Raw genomic sequence first — 8,093 nt, forward strand, 5'->3', positions numbered from 1 at the left:
TGTAATGTCTCAAGTGAGTAAGTCTCTAAAATACTGAGTTTAAATAAATATCACAACAAAAGAAGATTAAAAATCTATTAAACTTTGACTGTGATTTGCACTGAGGTGGGAAAGGGAGTAAGTATATGCTGTTATTCCCTCAGAATCCTCTAGAACAATTATCTCTAGAATGATCTGGAGGATGAGGGCCCCTAATGATTTGTGAGAGACTTGGGGAAAGGTATCTTAGGCTGGTTTCTTTTATTACTAACTTATACGATGACTTCTTGATCTTAATGATAATTTTATATTTTATTCATCATCTAACATGGCATCATTCTTTAAATATATTAAAACATATAACTTTCTTCCTAAATACAGAAGTAATGCTTGCTTGTTGTACAACATTTGAAAAATTCAGAAAAGTCCAACTAAGAAGTAAAATCACCCACAATTCCACCTTCTAGGGATATTCACTGTTAGGATTTTGTGTTTATCTTGCCAGTCTATGGTGATATTTTTTTCCTCTTACCCACTTCATTTTGATGATATTTTTATCCTTTGGCTAAAATGGATAAAATGACTTTAGCTCAACCAGTGAGCTCCAAGTGACTAAAAAAGTTTATAAATTGCTTGGTCAGGAGATTTTTAGTGGAATTAGCCAATTCTTTTAGGACCAAGCATATTTCTAGATACCTGCAGTCATCATTCTTTGGGGAAATCAGTCAGCTTATTCCTTTTCCCCCAACTTTATTGACATATACTTGATATATAACATTGTGTAAGTTTAGGGTGTACAATGCGATGATTTGATACATGTATATATTGTGAAATGTTTAGCACAATAAGGTTAGTTAACACATTCTTCACCTCACATAATTCCCACTTAGTTGCTGTTATTATTATGGTGAGAAAAATTTAAATCTATTGTCATGGCAACTTTCAAGTTGTGTACAGAATTATTAATGATAGTCACCATGCTGTAAATTAGATCAGTGGAATTTATTCCTCTTATATCTGGAAGTTTGTACCCATTGACCACAATCTTCTCACTCCCTCCACCCCCAGCTCCTGGCAACCACCTTTCTACTCTTTGCTTCTATGAGTTTGGCTTTTTTTCAGTCCCCATATAAGTGAGATCATATGGTATCATATGGTGTTTGTTTTTTCCTGTCTGACTTATTTCACTTAGCATAGTGTCCTCAAAGGCCATCCATGTAGTCGCAAATGGCAGGATTTTCTTCTTCCTTTTCTTAAAAAATTTGGCCGAATAATAGTCCATTGTATGTATACACCACATTTTCTTTATCCATTCAACTGCCCATGGACACTTAGGTTGTTTCAATGTCTTGGCTATTATGAATAATGCTGCAATTAACATAGGAGTACGTATATTTCTTTAATATAGTGATTTCATTTCCTTTGGCTATATACCCAGAAGTAGAATTTCTGGATGTTATGGTAGTTCTAGTTTTAATTTTTTGAGGAACCTCCATACTATTTTTCATAGTGGCTGTACCAATTTACATTTCTACCAGTAGTGCACAAGGATTCCCTTTTCTCCATATCCTTGCCAATACTTGTTATCCTTGTCTGTTTTGATAATGGCCATTCTAACAGGTGTGTGGTGGTATTTCATTGTGGTTTTAATTTGCATTTCCCTGATGATTAATGATGTTGAGCACCTTTTCATGTATCTGTTGGCCATCTGTATGTCTTCTTTGGAAAAATGTCTATTCAGATCCTTTGCCCATTTAAAAAATCAGATTATTTGTTCTTGTTTGTTTGCTATTGAGTTATATGAGCTCTTTATATATTTTGGATATTAACACTTTATTGGATATAGGATTTGCAAATATTTGCTCCCATTCCATAGATTGCCTTTTCATTTTATTGATTGTTTCTTTTGCTGTGCAGGAGCTTTTAGTGTGGTGTAGTCTTACTTGTTGATTTTATTTTTAAATAAAAATAAATCTTTAAAAAAATCTTTTATTGCTTGTGCTTTTGGTGTCATATCCAAAAAATCACTGCCAAAGACCATGTCAAGGAGCTTTTTCTCTATGTTTTCTTCCAGGAATTTTAGAGTTACAGGTCTTATGTTAAGCCCTAATCCATTTTGAGTTAATTTTTGTGAGTAGTGTAAGATAGGGATCCAATTTCATTCTTTTGCAGGTAGCTATCCTGTTTTCCCAACACTTTATTGAAGAGACTACCCTTTCCCCATTGAGTATTCTTGACTCCTTTGTCAAATATTAATTGAACTTATATGTGTGTGTTTCTTTCTGGGCTCTGATTTCTGTTCCATTGATCTATGTGTCTGTTTTTATGCCAGTACCAAACTGTTTCGATTACTATAGCTTTGTAATGTACAGGCAGCATACCTTAGAGATACTGAAGGTTTGGTTCTGGACCACCACAATAAAGTAAGTATCACAATAAAGTGAGTCACATAATTTTTTTGGTTTTCCAGTGCATATAAAAGTTATATTTATGTTACACTGTAGGCTGCTAAGTGTGAACAGCATTGTGTCTAAAAATGTACATTTCTTAATTAAAAAATACTTTATTGCTAAAAATGCTGACCATAATGAGCCTTCACTGAGTTGTAATCTTTTGGCAATAGTAACATCAAAGACCACTGATCGATCACAGATCACCATAACAAATATAATCATAATAAAAAAGTTTGAAATATTGCAAGAATTACCAAAATGTGACACAGAGACATGAAGTGAGCAAATGCTGTTGGAAAGATAGTGCCGATAGACTTACTCCACATAGGGTTGCTACAAACCTTCAATTTGGAAAAAAAATGCAATATTTGTGAAGCACAATAAAGTAAAGGGCAATATAATGAGGTATGTCTGTACTTTGAAATCAGGAAGTGTGATGCTCACAGCTTTGCTCTTTCTCAAGCTTGCTTTAGCTATTTGGGGTATTTTGTGGTTCTACACAAATATAGGATTGTTTTTTATATTTCTGTGAAAAATGCCATTGAAATTTTGATAGAGATTGCATTAAGTCCATAGATGGCTTTGGGTCATATAGACATTCTAACAATATTAATTCTTCTGATCCATGAACATGGGATGTATTTCCATTTATTTCTGTCATCTTCAATTACTTTCATCAATATCTTACACTTTTTGGTTTATAGATTTTTCACATCCTTGGTTAAATTTATTCCTAAGTGTTTTATTCTTTTTGATGTTATTAGAAATGGGATCTTTTAAAAATTTCTTTTCAGATAGTTCATTGTTAGTGTATGGAAATGCAACTGCTTTTTGTATATTGATTATGTATCCTGAAACTACTGAATTTGTTTATTCTAATAGTTTTTGGATGGAGTCTTTAGGATTTTCTATATACAAGATCATGTCATCAGCCAACAGAGACAATTTTACTTTTTCCTTCTTGATTTGGATGTCTTTTATTTCTTTTTTCCCCCTAATTTCTTTGGCTAGGACTTCCAGTACTATGTTGAATAGCAGTGGTGATAGTGGGTACCCTTGTTTTGTTTCTGATCTTAGAGGGAAAGCATTCAACCTTTCACTGTTGAGTGTGATGTTTGCTGTAGGCTTGTCATATGTTAAGGTGTGTTCCTTCTATACCCAGTTTGTTGAGATTTGTTAACATAAAAGAATGTTGAATTTTGTCAAATGCTTTTTTCTTCATCTATTGAGATTATTATATGATTTTTATCTTTCATTCTGTTAATGTAGTGTATCGCATTTATTGATTTGTATATGTTGAAATATCCTTACATATCACGGATAAATCCTATTTGACCATGTTGTATTATCCTTTAAATGTGCTGTTGAATTCAGTTTGCTACCGTTTCGGTGCTATCTCAGGCAGCTTAATCTTAATATCACAAATCAGGGACTCTATGCAAGCACCAAATACTCATTGCCTGGCTTTTAATTTTTTTCCTCAACTCTTACATTTTTCTCTGAATTGATACATTTTTATCTCTTGAAGCAATAGTAAGATAAGAGAAGTTACAGTGAACTTGGAGTCAGAGAATCTGAGATTAAGTCCTGGTTAGGTTTCTTGAGAGTTTTATGACAGGCAGCCAAATGAGCAAATTAATCTGGGCTGCAGATTTCTCATCTGTAAACTGGGGATGATAATGCTCACTTTAACGGCTTTCTGTGGTAGGAAAGGGGTCAGAGCAGGGGCAAGTGAGAGAACATATGTGGGTCACAAATGCAAACGGAAAAGTACTGTACTGATGGAAAGAATTCTTCTTGTTATCTCCACCTATGAAAATGTGGACACATTTTTCTTTGGAGATGTTTTAGATGAATTGCTCAAAAACATTTGATCAGTTTTTGAGTGATGCTTCCCCATGTTGCAACTCTCTCTAGGAAATAGTAGCCATTTTGTTTCAGAATTTCTCAAACGTTTCTGTCCTAATTAAAATAACTCTCTGAAGTCTAACAGGCGGAACTGGCTCAAGGGTTTAAAGGGATTGCCAAGGCAAGTAGCTGAGTATGTTTGTGGTACCAAGAGACTTGTGATTTCTTGTTACTTGGTCCTCTTCTTAATTAACAAGCATTGTTCTTCTGTCACAGCCAGCACACACCCCTGCCAGCAAGCTGCTTTTCAGTATGAATCTGCCCTGATGGTAGGAATGTAAGAGGCAACACTTCCAAACAGCACCAAAACCTAACCACTCCCAGGTAATGGGGAAATCCGTCACAGTCTCTAGAATGCATCCTGTCAGGTATAATCCCCTGATGACATCCCTTTGGGAGTATTTCTCTGAAGTCTCTGAGTCAAAGAAGCAAAGACTCCCCCATGTCCCCACATACTCCCTCCACACCCATGGTAACTGAATCCTTTCAAACATTTTTTCTGGGCTTTTCTGACAATATCAACCATTGCAGAAATAACCTGGATCATTAGTATCACCCTGGATAATTTAAAATTAGGTATTTCTTAGACTGTACATGGGCCATAGTTTAGATTTGTTACATATAGTTTTATAGATATTGAAACTGAGATACTAGAGAGAATAAGTGACTTGCCACAGGATATAGCAGGTGATAGCTGACTCAAAATGAAGAATTCTTGATACCTTCTTCTCTTTTTGGTCCCAGGTCTACCATCTAGAAATCATGAAAATGCATCCTAACCTCCACCTCTTTTAAGATACTACATTTCTCTTCCTTCTTATCTCATCATTACTTTCTCTGGTTCTTTAGTATCTGGCATTCTATATTCAGATCTCTGTTCTACTTTGGCTTCCTTCATTGTCAAATTGTCTTGTTATTTATTATGTTTCTTTCCTTCTCATTTGCCTTGTGAAATTTAACCATATTTCACTTTCATTGAACTGGGCATTTCAAGCTTCAATCTCTGTGCTGGTGTTACTTGAACAGTGACTCCAGTGAATTTAAGAAAATTACTCTGTGTGTGTATGTGTGTGCATTGGGGGTGAGTAGCAACATAACACACTTTTGTATTTATCTATCAGTGCACACTTAGAAGAATACAGGAAAGGAAAATAGAGCAGAGAACATTGGAAGAGCAAAGAATTAACTGTTCACTAATAAAAGGTTGAGTCATTGGCAAAAAGGGAAGCGATCACTCTAGAGAATCAGGGAAATAATTAGGTCCAGGGAGGCAGAAAGTCTGATCCAGATGGCGGGAGCTCCAGGGGAGGGTAAATCATGCATCAGGGAGAGATAAAAGAGGGAGGAAGGAGGATATGAAGTAGGCTAGCATCCAAAAATTGTATGCTGGGATGGTAGGAATGTAAGGGGAAATATTTCCACAAAGCTCCAAAACCTCACTGCTTTTAGGTAAGTAGGGGAAATCCTTAATACATATAGGCATGGTGTTGGAGGGTCTGGAAAGCTGGTCCTATATAAGAGAGCTGAACTATATTTCTATAGATTCCTGTATCTTTGCTAGATTTATTTCATGTGCTTTGGTCTTGTTCCAGCAAACTATCCTGTAAGCTCTTTGAGGTCAGGGATCATGTTTTATTTTCTTCCAAAGTCCCTAGCACAGTGCTGAGATCATGGTAGGCGTTCATTAAATTCTTGCTAACAGATTTAGCAATTAATACTTATTAATGGAAAAGGGAAACATCAAATTTGCCCTTTGAAATTAGCACAAGTTATTGTTTAGAGGTTGCAGAGAGGCTTTTTGCCACTGGAAACAATGAGAAAACCAGAAAAGTAAGTCCATAGGCTCTTAGCTAGCTTGGTAGAACCCACATTATACATTGAGAGAGAGCCACCCCTTGCCATAACCCCTTCCTCCAAACATACACACGGGAATAGATGAAATGAGATGGAGTGAACTGAACTGGCCTGTTGTCTAGAAAGAACTCCACCTCCACATATTCCAATGCAAACATCAGTTAACAGAATGTTTCCTAATGCCTGATACTTGATATGTTAGTTATTAGGGAGTCATGTTTGCCTGTCAAAACTTTTAAGGAATCCTAAAATAGCCAACTCAAATATGCCATTCAGTGGTTTCCTGTTACCCGCCCCCACCTCCAACTCCACTTTATAAATGTTAAGCCATGTGTTTCAGAACATACAGCTGTCCTTGTTCAGAATGGCCCAAAATAGCTTGATTCCCTTGCACCTCTGTGGGTGCTAAATGTATTTACATTTCAAAATGCATGAGGAAAGTGCCTGATTTTACATAGATTTTTTTTTTTCCCTGACTGTCAGCAACTTTTCTCTTCTATAATTTTAACTTAGTTCAACTGACTAACCTAAACTTCCAGTGTAGTTCCATTCATCAACTACTACATCTCAGGTGCTCAGTCTTCCTGTCATTATCTCACCATTTCATGACTAAAAAGAATGTTCTCCATGAAGGACATGAAGAACTCTGTTGGCCCTGTGTAGAGCTGGAGAAGGTTATTTTGGTATGCAGGAGTACTCTAAACAACGTCTGAAGTGAGCAGAGACAGTGATGACACACTCACATGCCAGAGACCCTCTTCAAATTTGACTTGCCCAGAACAAGCATTGTAAAACATCAGCAAGAACGAGGGCGCCTGTATTTTTTGATTCTTCATTGGCTCAATGAACTAACATATTCTGAATGAATACCTCTTCTCCTCCCAGATGGTTTCCTAGTGAAGTGTGGGCTCCAAGGACTAAACTGATTAAGTGAAAAATAAATGATTTTCTAAAGCTCATTGGAAAAGGAGTGCTGCAAAGACTCTATTCTGGGAGATTATCTGAGATGATGTCATGCCTGGAAATTCTGAGGGGATGCTCTGCATGTTAGAGATTTTTTAATGTTTCGTTTGATATCTTATGGAAAAGGATAGGTTGTATGATTAAAGATATTTCTTGAGAATAATTGACTTGAAAGGGTCACATGCTGACCATTTATTTATTGTCTCCTATGCCATTTCCCAGTTCCACACCTCTGGACACTCTGAATGCCTCTTCTCAGAAATGGTCTTCTCTCTTTCTGCTAGTGCAAGTGCTACCCATTCCTTAACGCCAGCTCAAATCTCTCCTTCTCTAAAACTTTCTCCTACTGTGTCCCTAAATGTGATTGTTTTCCTCCTCTAAACACTTACAGCCCTATTATCCTTAGAATTCACCTGGCACTTGGCTTTTATGACATAATATTATTTAACTGATTACCTATGTTATAGTAATGTGCACAAATCTTAAGTGTCAGTGGCTGTCAGCTGGATCAAGATATGAAACATTTCCATCCCCTATTAAAGCTACTGGCTCTATTTTCATGTTTGTTCTCCAGTATGAATTGTAAAAGCTGCCAGGGCAGAGATCACGTATCTCAGGATCAGGGTAGAAGACAGATGGCATACTCAAAGAGGTCTGACTGAAATAACAAAGGACCTGTCTACAGGAGTTTGGGAGTCAACAAGGAATCATGAGGCACCCAGAGACTAGTAATAGTTGGAAATGATTACTAGCATTAGGTCTGAAGGAGAAGGGGACTTTCACTTGTTGTGAAGCCCTGGTGAGAGCTTGAGCCTCTCAGAAGGGAAATGAACCCCTGACAGCGACTGTAGCCTAAAGTATCACAACCACGGTCTGAACCTGAGCCAATCAGGGAGGGAGCTTGGAGATAAAGACCTTGACTTCTGCCCTTGGATC

Source organism: Eschrichtius robustus, chromosome 6 (assembly GCF_028021215.1).
Source record: "Eschrichtius robustus isolate mEscRob2 chromosome 6, mEscRob2.pri, whole genome shotgun sequence".
Lineage (NCBI taxonomy): Eukaryota > Metazoa > Chordata > Mammalia > Artiodactyla > Eschrichtiidae > Eschrichtius > Eschrichtius robustus.